Source organism: Anser anser (genome assembly GCF_964211835.1).
Source record: "Anser anser genome assembly, chromosome: 6".
In the NCBI taxonomy this organism is placed as follows: domain Eukaryota; kingdom Metazoa; phylum Chordata; class Aves; order Anseriformes; family Anatidae; genus Anser; species Anser anser.
Window position 1 is genome coordinate 1,537,884 of NC_139726.1, and position 13,206 is coordinate 1,551,089.

At 42.1% G+C, this 13,206-nt stretch overlaps 1 protein-coding gene and 1 long non-coding RNA gene across 5 annotated transcripts in view; both read right to left on the reverse strand.

The window, feature by feature from the left end:
• Positions 1 to 1,883, reverse strand: part of GALNT13 (polypeptide N-acetylgalactosaminyltransferase 13) — a 126,211-nt gene extending 124,328 nt beyond the window's left edge. For 2 of the 3 annotated variants that reach the window (XM_083840527.1, XM_083840529.1), the window contains exon 1: positions 11 to 1,343. The gene's annotated coding sequence lies outside the window, so the exon portion shown is untranslated. Of the gene's footprint in view, positions 1 to 10; positions 1,344 to 1,860 lie in introns of those variants that run through there. The other variant, XM_083840530.1, reaches the window with a different exon arrangement.
• Positions 1,884 to 3,725: 1,842 nt separating this feature from the next.
• Positions 3,726 to 13,194, reverse strand: LOC310901247. 2 transcript variants are annotated; one of them, XR_014585666.1, is made up of 4 exons: positions 12,984 to 13,194; positions 11,846 to 11,894; positions 7,153 to 8,957; positions 3,726 to 7,010 (listed from the first exon to the last, which is right to left on the reverse strand). It is a non-coding gene; the product is annotated as an uncharacterized lncRNA (long non-coding RNA). The 2 variants fall into 2 exon arrangements; XR_014585667.1 differs by having other exon boundaries at positions 3,726 to 8,957.
• Positions 13,195 to 13,206: the final 12 nt, after the last annotated feature.

A 13,206-nucleotide genomic window follows, 5' to 3' on the forward strand; every position in this document is an offset into this window, starting at 1 on the left:
CCCCGCTCACCTGCGCTCAGCAGCGCCGCCGCCCGCCCGGGGCCGCCGCCGCCGCCCTCCTCCTCCGCATGGCGCCGGCACGGGAGCGCCGGGAGCAGCGGCCCGGAGCGCGGCCGGGGCTGCCCTGCCCTGCGCTGGGCTGGGCTCGGCTCGGCTGGGCTGGGCCGGGCTCCGCTCCGCCACCGCCTCCCCGCCGTGGCGCCGCCCAACGGCTGCGGCAGCGCCCGGCTCCCGCGATACTTGGCCTGGCACGGCCCGGCACGGCTCGGCCGAGCCTCCCCGAGACCCGCGGGAGCTCGGCGGTGCTGGAGGGCTGCGGTGACGGGAACGGGCGCGGGCCCCCGGCCCGCCGCGGTGTTAACGGCACCAAGCGGTTGTGCTGCAGGCCGCCGGGTGCCGAGGGGCCCGCTCGTGCCGCCCTGAGGTGTTCCCTCAGCGGGGAGCCCTCAGCACCTCACGGGGAGCCTCGCTGCTCCTGGCGGAAGCTGTGAGCTAGTGTAACCAACCCTCCCTTGTTGCAGGTTATTAAAAGTGACTGGCACTCTTGTTCTTGCTCTCTACAGTTCCCAGTGTGTGGGGAAAGCTCCCATCGCCTGCTAAGCCAGGGTGTTCCTGCCCCGCGTCCCAGCCCTGGCTGCCAGACCCTGCAGCAAGTTTCAGCTACGCTTCAAAACGTTGTATTTCTCCATTGAGGGGAAAAAAAAATATATCAATTATTGTTGAAACACATGGCCTGATGTAGGTGTACATCACCGTTCTTGTGGCAAAATTCAAAGGAGGTTTCTGCCACCTCACCCAAAGAGCCTCTGCCTGCTGATCCAATGTTTTTTCACAGCGTCACCCACCGATCTTGGAGGCCCTACCTCTTGTGTCAAAATGTTTTTCGCTTCGGCTGAAGCACTGTTGATTTCGTAAGAAAATCTCACTCATTAGAAAAGGAAAGCAACACAAAGCCAGACCCTCCTGCTTACGTTAACAGCCAGGTAAGGGTTGCACAGATAGGCACTCGTATTCTCAGTGGGTAGAAGGTGAGGGCTCCAGGAGGCTCCTTGTTTCGGCAGTGAGTTCGTGGCAGTGCCTCCTCCATCCTCCTACCAGTGCACCATCAGACTCAGCAGCACCAGAGCAAGGTGAAAAAGTCTCGACTTGCAACAGTTCATAGTCACTTGCATAACATCTTTTCTGACATTGAGAACTGACTGCATAGACTAGCTGCTTTGTAATGAGAAACCTCTTAACACTTTGTATTGCTTGCACTCAGAACAAAATAATAGAAGCATTTTTCAATACGTTCTAAAATAACATCTAAATAAATAGCTTGATGGTCTTTGTTTCTCTTCTCAAAACATACAGAAGGATTGCTCAGAGTTTTTTTACTTCTCTATGGAGGTACAAAGTCAGTTCAGAGTATGTGATACAGAGCCTCCAAAGTATTAAATTATTCCTAATATAGACTTAGTATAACGAAGTAGACAACTTAGTCTAGTGGTTAGAGTGCGAGACTTGAAATCCATGGTTCTGTGCTTCTCTGAGGCTGAGCAAGTCAATTCCTCTGCATTGCAGCTTTCTTATCTCTAACCTCACGTGGGTGTTGTAAGCATTAATTGCTTTCCGTAAAGTATGTTGAGATGCAGAAATGGACGTTGCCTGTGTAAGTGCAAAGTATTCTCTGTTCATTTTTAATACTAGTATTAGGATGTTTGTTCCAAGTAGGAAGAAGCGAATCAACATAGTAGGAGAAAATAACAACCCCCAGAGTTTGGCATCCTTCTTAGTACTGGGTCAACAGGCTAAAACAATACTCCCCCTGAAAAGTAATAAATAAAAAATAAACAACAAAATTGAGTGTGCATTACTCACTCCGTCCCAGCGCCATGTTAGATTCTAGGCAACGCCACCTGTTTGAAAGAGCAACATAAAAATACTCCTGAGCAGTTTTGTCTCACAGAAGGACTGCTTTCTCCACCTAACTAGTTGCCATGCACTGTCAGAGAGCAGAAACGTTCACTTTTCACTATAATTTTCTTTTTAGTTCATATAATAGACATCTGCTATCTTTATTCATGAAAATCGTGAATCTCCAAATGTTACTAAGATACTTACTTTCAACAAGCTCCTGACAATGCAACGGCACAGATTTCTAAACTAGTGTATGAAAGACACTTTCCATGTCAAAAAGTTTTTATACCTTATTTTTTCCTCCATAGTAGTGGTTATTTCATGTGTGTGTAGCAAGACTTCTCCTGACTTTTGCATTGTCCTTGTCCCTCCTTTAAAGGCCTCGACAATTCAGAAGTCTAGGTGATTTCAGTGAAGGTGGTGCATATTGAGCAACTCTGCTTCAGTCCTGTCGGTGGTTCTGCAGTAACCTGTCTAGTTTGTCACTGATTATTGTTTCTCTTACCCTTTAGTATATCGTGGCCAAATGATACGTAAAGCCAAGCAAAGACTTCTTTCTCCAAACCTGCATTGGATAGCGTTATATAGCAGTACTGTCCTTTTTAGAGGGACATATTCCTCACAATTTAAGAATGCAAAATAAAGCTGTGGAGGTAGAGGAATGAATAAAACATGCAAGATTAGGTATGCAAACTTTACATGTGTGGCTTGTGTAACAGTGCGGTGTTTACACGGAAGCATCTGTTTTATAATTTACTGTGGGTGAGCTGTATGCTGGTAACCATGACAAACAGAATTCCATTTTTTGAGGGGGAAAAAAATCCACAATACCTAATATGTAACGGTAAAGGACACATAACATAAGAATGGACATACGTGACTGAATCAAAGGCAGTGATCTGGAATGGATGCTTGGAAAGCAGTATAAGAAATAGAGAAATCATAAAGTAGCATAAAGTAAAAGATTACTTCTCTCAGCAATCTGTGTTTCCAGCAATTAGAAGTGTGGAGTTTCCAGTGTGCGGGCTGCATTCTGTCCATTGAATTTAACATACATTCATAGAAACTCTGTGAATTTATTTTAATATCTATTTTAATCTCTTTTGACTTCTGGTTTCAACAACAGCTTGAGCCACAGAGTTCCAAAATTAATTATACATTGTATATAAAAGTACCTCAAATTCTCCACATTAGTTTTGTAGTGGCTGCTTAATATTCTTGTTGGGCAGTCTTCCATTCTAGTATTTTGAAAAATGGTGGGCAGTCATCTCTGATACACTTTTTATGATATCTGTGATCTCAGATGCTTCGGTCTCTTCCTTAGTCTTTAGAGGCAGTAGGATAGTGCAGATCTCCTCAGTTTCCCCTTATACAGAAGCTGCACCACATCCTCACAGATAATCATCTCTCCCTGTACTTTTTTTTTCCTACTCGAACTTTTCTTTTTCCCTCCCAGAGAAAACAGAAATACAGAACATCCCTTTGCTTTCCAGGTACACTAGCAGCATCCCTGTCAGCCTGCTTACCAGTGGGTCGAGACCTGCTTAAGTTCACGACTGCTAAGCTTGAACGGGCTGGAATTGAATAGCACTTAAATAAAACCAGTGTGTTTTCTTGGCAAGTACTTTTAAATATTGTGTTGCATTACTTAAAATGTATATATGATGTTGTGCCAAAAAATGTATCCCTAGCTCCACTGGGATATCTACCGTGACCTTCTAACCAATCTGTCATGCCAGAAGGTAACCTTTTTTTTCTGGCAGGTGAGGCTGGAGAAAAAAGAAATATGTATATTTATTTCCTGGCACAGATCCCTTTGACTTGCGTATGGTCTTATGCAGAAAGGAAAACAAAGCTGAAGGAAGAAGCCAATTCATTTTCACCTGAATTTTACATCAATAATTACACAAAATATAGAAGTCTTTCCTGCCACCTAATAGAAATCAAATGGGCTGATAGATAACCGACTGACAGTTATTGCATGTATACTGCCTTTCAGTGTAATTCATTTATTATTTTTAGGTAATAGCAGCCCTATACTGTTCTACTTACTCAATTTTATTGCTTTCTCTATATTATCTTTTCAAATGCAGAACCGCAGGTAAACCAAATGTAACTATTCATCAAACCCATGAAGTATCATTTATAATATTAAAGCAATCACAGCTAATGCATCAGTTAATCCCATACCTCCTCTGACAGAGATTTCCTTTACAACGACACAGCCTGGTTTTACCATTTGAAAAGAAATTGGATGACCTTTGAGATAAATTTTCCTGCCCTGTATGAGAAGGTTGAAATACCCTTGCATTTAAATACTTCATGCCCTGTACTCTCTTTATGTCCTGAACACAAATCTTAGAGCTTTTTTAAAGCAGGATATGACACTTAGTCCACTCATCTGATATAGTAGGTGTGTGTAATGATAAATTACATACATTTGGCAGTAGTTCAGTTACTTCAGACTTCACTTTCCTCGAGACTCTTAGACAAATGTCATCTGGGCTTTGTGATTTAATTTCCTTTTTTTTTTTTCCTTTTTTTTTTCACATCTTAGTAACTGCCTGTGTCTTGCCTTCCTTATTTATAAAGGGTAAACCTCAGGCTACTACAGGTTGTCCTGTCTTTCTAGAATCACTTTACCTCTGCTTCTGTTTTTTGTTGTTGTTGTTTGTTTACTCGTGTGTTAAATTGAAGAATAAAATACATTTCTCTGATAATTGAAGGGATGTCAGGGCATTAGCATTAATACCACTCCACGTTTTGCTTGTTATTTAAATGCTTCAGTCTGCTTCAAATTTGAATGGAAGAGTAAGATCAGTAAAGCTGGGAACCATCTATAAAACCAGACCTAAACCTATGCAGCGAATGGGAGTCTCTGTCTCCAGCTGTGGGCCCAGGAAGAATCTCAGCTCTCAGTGAACTCAGTGAAATCTGTTTCAGGTCCAGTGAGAAGCCAGAAGCCTGAGGTCTGCATTTACTCATTGAACCAGCCTGTGCTGGAGGTGGTAAAGAGCATTTCTGCTCATGGTTCCCTTGAATGCAGCAGCCTGCTGTTGTTTGACTGTGTGCATCCTGCAACTGGCACTCAAGCCTCTGCTCAATAACTGCTCATGGTGGTAAAGATAATATTGCAAAATTGTCCACAGTTTCAGGTGAGAATGATCAAAAGGACAGGGGCACTTTTGGATGCAAAGCTTTTATGAGGCAGGAAAATATTTGGGAAAACCCTTTTTGCTCCGAATTCAAAACACTGTTATCCAGATGCATCTATATTTGGCATTACAGAGAATTAATTTTGTCATCAACCTATTTCTTCATGTTTGATGAAATTTCATTTCAGAAATAAGGGATTTATAGCTTACTTTCCCTCAATGCACATTATCATTTATATAACTGACAGGTTTGGTTGTTAAAAGCAGTACATGAGTTTTTTTTCCAATAAAGGGCTCACATCTTTCTGACATTTATTACAAGTTTATTACTTCTATACCCTTCTGAGTGAAGCTCTTTCATCCATTGTGGGAGTGTCTGAAGTACAGATTTTTCATTACCTGTGACTTACCATTAATTTTAGGCCAGAAGTGATTTAATTTTGACTAGTTGTTAAAAACAGAAAGGGCATAAAAATACTTTAAGTCAATTAAGCTAAGAAAACTCATTTGGGAGGGGAGGGGACGCTTAACTTATGATTATTATTTTTTTCCAGGTGATAAGTTTTACCTTCCTAGGGTAGAGAGAAGTTTGGTTAGTCATTCTGATTTACTTTAGGAAACAAATCACTGCCTAGAAGACAGAGTGATCTGGTTATGTCATACAGGATGTTTTCACTTCTGTGTCACCAGTATAGTGACTATATCAACGCAACTGAGTCCTTAACAGAGTACTTAATTGTGAGGCGTCCCTGGTCCCAGAAACCAAGTAAATTAAATTCTAAGGGACGTTTCTGCATCTGCACACAGGTGCTAAAACTGGATTGCCTATTCATCTGTGAGGAAGAGGCCATCCCATGCCAGTTGTTCTCATTGCCAAAGAATGGTCCCAAGCAAGTTCAATGTTCTAACATGGATGAAGACTTAAGGAGCCTTCCTCCAAGTCCTAAATTCATGGCAAAGAACCTCAAAAATCAGTGTATGGTATACCAGGTGGTATAAGGTGTACCAAGCACTGCCTCTGTTGGAGGACCACAGGGGCAATCGTAGCCCCTTGGGTCACAGAACTGCACTAGTTCAATAGTTGTTCCATTATGCAGGACAAGATCTGGTCCTCTGTCAAGAAATGCATGAAATTTCCATATTTGGAGTACTTGCTTTTGATATTCGTAACATTTTACACAATCAGAGACTTTATAAGGCTCTGTCACCTTGCAAAAGCTCAGAAACAATTTTGGTCACGTCTAATATCATTTCTCTGGCTTCGCTTAGTAAAACTTACATGATAAATGAAGACATCATTTTAGTAAAATTCAATTTTCTTTGACCCTCTTCTTGTCTTCCTACAACACAATTTATTTTTCCCCTTCAAATGATCTCCTTTTTTAAAGCTAAAATTTCTGTTATTAGCGTTATCCTCTCATTTTTTTTCTTAATCTGTGCTTCCAATCTCTATCCGTGTGAATTGCAAATTGTACTTCAAAACCGTACGTAGAAACAACACTATGAACATTGGAAATCACATAGCTTTCTTATTAGAAATAGGAAGCATCTTGAATTCACACCATAAAACTGCCTTTGGGATTTCAGCACGTTATCTTGGAAACCTCAGAGGCATTGATCAGAGAGATTACCGTCTTCTTGGTCTCAACTCGGAGGAAAAATAGTGTTTCACCAACGAGGTTAGAGTTCTTGAAATTAAAGTAAAACAGTATAGAAATGGCAGTCTTGAATTAGAAAACATGAAAGGATAATGGGAGTTTGATCCAGCTACGTGCGGGTCATGCTTGAAGCAGCCCGTAGGCCACAAGAGAACTGATTCACCCAGGGGAAGGGGGGCTGGCACACCGGGGCACGTCTGAGCTGCTCCCTTGGCAGCGAGCGAGGAAGTTTGTCTCCCTTTGAGGTGGCACTGGTTAGATGTAGCTCTCCGCCTGAGTGTTCTCATTTTCCTTCCACCTGTGTAATTGCATATTTGTAAGCCGTAAGGGCACGCAGAATGGCTTTTCTTTTTAAAATCAAGATCCCCCATCCTTTGTGAGCCAAAGGGTAGTCCAGATGTACTCGCTGCTTACAAAGTGAGCTGTGGGGAGATAAATACCTGCTAGGACCGGGGGGTGGTCGAGGCTGACGCTGCCAGAGGGCCCCGCTCTGTTGGCTCCAGCAGACTTCTGAGCACCTCTTTTCAGCTCGATGTCACACAAAACAGGGCACAGACGCTGGCTGCCTCCTTTCAACCCAGTGGGGCAGTGCACAAATCATCCATGGGGGCTGTGGAAAACCTGTGAATAATTATCAGCCCTGCGCGGGGAGGCCTGAACTGATAGGCCTGGTCTCCCAGGTGTGACCTCCATGCAGACGAGCAAGGCCTGCAGGCCACCAGAGCCGACTTTCTGCAGACATCCCTGCTTGCCCGGCCCCATGCCCTCAGAAATGGCCTGCTCAGGAGGTGTGAGGGTGGCTGTCCCCGTGCTGCACCCCACGTCCCCAGGCACACCAGCAAGGGATGGTAATTAATTTCGTACCGCTGCAAGCAGGCAGGCCTGTGGCCAGACCCTGCTCGAAAGGCAGCTTGATAGGAGAAAATTAAACACTGGCTGGAGCAGGCTTAGGACTCAGCTATCCACAGCATCCCTCTACCTTCTTTCTGGCCCAATTAATACTTAATGATTCTGTACAAAGTGATACGGCTTTAATAGGGTGGACTGAGAGAAATTTCCTTCCTGCCTCATTAGCCAGCAGTCTCCCCAGCTCTCCCGGGAATGGGAGCTGCAGGTTGAAGTTCTGTGAGGCAGAGGAGGAAATTAAATCCAAATCCTCGCATCCTGTGCAGGCACCGCAGCCACTGAGCCGAGGCCGTGCCAGAGGCACCCCTGGCACCCGCTGACCCTGCCAGAGCCCTACCACCAAGCACCTAATGGCGCTCCGGGCAAACTCTCCCCTGTCACGTCTATAAGCAAGATGGTAACTGCTCAACATCGCATTCCTAATTTCCAGACCTGTATTCATGGAGTGTGATTCGAGAAAGCTACAGCAGTATTTTAATCAGAATTATCCACCTGAAGTAGCTGTTAGATATTTATGGCGTTAACTCAGGCTTAATGGCTTTCTGCCTAGGGAAATCTTTGATTTTAATAACACATAGATCACATCCAAGTGTGACCTCATTCATATTTCGAAAACAGTTATTCTATCTACAGTGTTTTCTGGGGGTTAGTTTTGCTTCTGTCAGTAGCTGCTGCCACATTTTAAATGAGATACCACATTTTCATACGTGTAATAACGGCCAACAATCTTTTTGGCTCAAAAATAAACCGCAAATGTTCTTTCTTACAAATAAATGAACAGTCATTACCCATTGTGGTGTAAACTTGGTGTCTCACAGCACATTTGCATTTACTCCATTTAAATAAAGAGGGTTTTGACCTTGGCACCTACAAAAATAACAGAAATATTACTTGTAAAAAATGAAGTGCACTGTGAAAGGAGAAACTAGATTTCCCTTTGTAAACACTCCTTCCAAATGTTTTCTCAAGGCAGAACCCAAATGTCATTTATATTGCTTGCAGAATTTCCCATGTAAAAAAAAAAATGCATTCACATTTGGTTTAATTTTGCGAGGCATTATACACATCCATCTGAAACCATGCGGTTCATTGAAATCTTTCTTGTGGTGGGAAAATGCCACCCACACCTTGGGAGAGCATCTGCTGTGCTGTAGTCAGCCTCCAAGTGACGTCCACGCCTGGAAGTGACTCAATGGCCTGGTTCAGCGCTGCTGTCAACACTTCACGCATGGCAGATCCAGAGAGGCTGCTATCCACCATCAACTTTTTCCTAACTCAGTTAGGGCTTGTAACTTCACCAGAGGAAATGGTTTGGCTTTCTCCTGCATCTCTGTGTACCCTGAAAAGAACAACGTGGTTTTGCATGCAGTCACTCATGCTGAAGGAGCACATAGCTAAGAATGAGTTAAATTTCAAGTATAGTTGCGTATTGTGGGTTGAAGTAAATCTTGAGTCTGCATAAGAAAAGGATTAGAAGTCAAGTTCTGTGACAGTGCTAATTTGGGAACAGCTGCCCAATTCTAAGCTTATTTATTTCAGACTATCTATTAGAACTATGAGTGCTCTACTGCTGAATGGGAAAACCTTTCTAATTAAGTTCTTATAAAACAGGGGGCATTATTTACAACCAAAATTTTGAGACTTTTTCTTCCTATTCATCAATTAATTAAAATCAGAGAAGTGTTTCAATGTACTGACACCATTTGAAATTATTCTATGTGAACATAAAGCAGAATAGAAATTGTTTACACATTTTTCCTTATGAGCAATACTTTGGAGAGTTTGAAACCAGAGACTTAATACTTGCAATATCCATAGGTGTATACCTTGGGTACTTCTAACTGCTCCCATTTCCCAATTTATGTAGTTAAAATGATACAGAAACAGAATGTAGGGCAAGTGCCAGGCTGCTTTCAGCTGCCACCTCTGAGCACCAGCAAAAGCTACTGTAATTCTGGGGAATGCGTTCTGCCAGGAGGGAGACACACCGGTGCGGAGTCAAGCCAAACTTTGCAGATTCATTGGGTTTCGTGGCAAAAGAGGGCTTTGTGGAACAGCCTCTTGTGCTCACTCACATCCTCCAGGTAGACTTTCTGCTGCTGGTATCATACTCTATGAAACTGAGGCTGTTTTTGTTCTGTTTTCTTTTGTTTTTATTCTAGTCGTTCCTTCTTTTTAAGATGAATCTTTTTTTTATTTTTCACTGACATTGCAGAATCTCAAGGGGTTTTTTATTTCCTCTTGTATCAGCCCTGTCAATATTTTCCTTCCTGCAGTCATTAGACTCCCACTACAGCCAATTAATCCTGGCCATGTTCTTTTTGTTGATCAGTTCTGATTTGAAAGAATGCTGTTTGCATCTGAATTCAAAATATGATTTCCTACCACAAAGCCGTAACATCATTTATGCATTTTTAATGCTTTTTGTCAATTTGGGGAGACAGCAGAGACATTTATACATGTAGAAACAAAATAACCCAATCCAATCTCATTACTCTGTGCTTACCAAAAAGAAACTGCTAGCAAAGGCGATGCCCTCAAATGTCTCTGAATATTTAAAAGATAATTTAAAACTTTATTGCCCATAGTTTTTGCAAGCCTTTTCATCATATGCAACCTATTGTCAAATCCCTTCTTCTCCCCCCAGAAGCTGTCAATTACAAGAACATTGCACCTCATGACAGAAATTTATGAAGACTTCTACAAACAAACACCACACCTTGTTTTATTTTTGTGACTAACATTTCACACCATGTCTTTATAAATGTACTTTTTCTTTTTCCAGTCTTTGAAGACTATTGGCATTTTCTCTCTTTTTTCTCAGTGCTGTTTTGTTTTGTTTTCCTTTGCTTTGCCTTATTTTGGGAAGGGAAACTTTATATCATGTACGGTACCTTTGATTTCCATATTTCATCTCTCTGATAAATAGTTATCACTTGGAACATAAATTGATTTTAAATAAAATTATTCCAGTACTCTTTGAGTTTTGTTTGTGTTTTATTTCCCTGACCATTAAACATTTTCTTTTAGCTTGGGTCCGGAATTAGATCCTCGTTACAAGATCACACCGCAGTAGGAGGGAGCATCCAGGTTTTTCTCTTTTCTTCATGTCCTCATCCAGTTTTCTCCTTTGCGTCTGCATGAGTTGCCAGTAATATCTACATTTTATTCCTGCTATCCCTGTCTTACTCTCATGACTGCATGATTTCAGAGCCAAGAAATCCTCCCTCAGCCTCCACTTAAACTCGTCTTCTAACTGACAGAAGCTCTCCCAGCAGCGTAGGTGCCCCGGGAAGCTTTTAACCTGGGATCCTTACCCTCAGAGCTCAGGAGCTTCGCGGAACTGCTCCTTCTTTCTCATTGCAGGTTTGGGCCACATCGAGGAGCCAGGTCAAGAAACAAACAAGACTGAATTCATGAGACCTCGACATAAACCCTCCCCTTCCCTCAAGACTTCAAAGACTTTGTTGAAACTTTATCTGTCAGCAGGCATGGAGTTAACGTTATGGATTTTCTCTTGAGTTAAAAGTGCAAAGTAAGGTTTTAGAATTAGATTCCTGTTCTCCCACAGGCATGACACTTGGTGTGGTACCATTGCTCTAGATTATTTTTATTGTTAGATTCACACATTCTGTAAAAGCTACTTGAAACTGCATGTTGTTCTAGAATAGCATGTGTAGGCTTACACCAATGAAGCTGCCACTGGGATTTCATTGTTTATGGTGGGTCCAAAACCACTTAGAGCTAACATAACAGTGCAAAAGTACATATATTACAACATGTTTTCAATTCTTATTTTCAGTCTCTTGCAAAAAAGGATGGCAAACCTGCTCACCCTGTATAAAGAAAGGAGATGACAAGCAAAGCAAACTGATGTCATCCACATTTTTCAAGGAACAGTAGGCTTTCAATAAAACATTTTTCAATAAAATGTTCTAGACACTAAGCCTAGCAGAATCTACTTTCCTGGAGACCTTCTGAAAACCTCTTCAGTGTGGTATCCCTGAGCAAAACCAGTTCAAGCTAGTGGATGTCAAAATTGACAGCGAGTTACTGATGAAATAAAAAACTAGGAATAAAGGACAAACCCATAGATGTCCGGTAGAAATATGTATAATTCACTCTAAGGTGAAGAGATGAGTAGATACATTCCATTAAGTGTACGTAACCTGAGATGACTTTGAAAAGAAAAAAAAAAAGGGGAAAAAAAAAGATTCTTCAACATACTGTGCTATTGAAGGAAACCATTGTCATTGCCATTGCTTTTGGTCCCTTGCTGGAAAAGGAACAAGGAGATAAAGGCGAATTAAAAATGTGTCTTAAAATGGTAATACAGTAATAGTGACTGCTGTGTTCTTTTTCACATTTTACAGATATTTTCCTTAAAATAATAATAAGAAGAATGCAATATAAAGAAAACAAACATTAACTACAGCGCGTGACTATCGAGTGACTCGATTTTCCCCTCATTTACAGCTTGAACTACTGCAGTACAGTTAAATGGTACTGTTCTGGACTAAGTCAAAAACAACGATCATTAACGTGATACCCTACAGTGTATTCATAATGTCGTAGCATACCCTGCTTGAGTATTAACTTTCCAAGACCTCTGCTTAATTCAAGTAATTACAAGCTTATTTCAGTCTACACTAGTATCCTTATTTCTGTATTCAAATGAAAAAATAATAAAAAAAAATCTTCACATAACTTCCAAGCCAAGTAGCAATTTTAGTAGGCAGTCCATGTGAAGCCTAAATTCTTGCAAAACGACTAAGAGCACTTACTGCCCTGTGCTATGTCTGCAACGCATGACAAAGTGCCTCTCCATTGCGTGGCTCCATGCAAAAGTCCTAGCAGAAATGTGAGCATTTTAGCTTGTCGTATAGATCTATCTGGAGCTACGTCACCTCAGGAATCTCTACATCCCACTGTATCAGAAAGTACACGACCTTGCAGGAGCCTACATTGTCCTGGAAATCAATGGCTTAGGCTTCTCTATGGCTTCTTGGTTTTTGTCCTTAAGTGAACTGAGTCCTACCAGCTGGCTCCATGGCCTGTTCCTAACTGATGTGGGAAAATAGTAAAGGAGAAAAGACTTTTTCTTGCCAAGATGGAGACAAGAATGGCAAAATAAACAAATTGTTGGGTATACAGCTTCTATTTGCTGCACTACAGACAAGGCATGCTCACCATCAGCAGGAGCTGGGCAGCTATGTCAATCAAAGCAGCACAAAAGCAGAAAAAACAGTGATTAAAAAGCCAAGTGTTTCACAAAGACTATTGTTGCACATTATATAGAGTACTCCTGTGTAGCTAGATGTAGAGATTCACAAAAGCTAACGGTCGTCTAATGAGGTTAACATACCTTGGCTTGCTCTGCAGCAGGCAGGGAGAGGTGGATCAGGGCGGCCGGTGCTCCTGCTCGGGTGGCTCTGCTGAGCAGCCTCGTGAGCGACTGCACGGGGGCCCCAGCAGATGTCTGGTGAGGTTGAGACTAACACCTACCTTTAAATATCCCCCTGTAGGCACTGAGAGAGCTCTGAAGATTGTTGCAATTAAATCATCAGCCTGCTAAACACTGCAGTGCA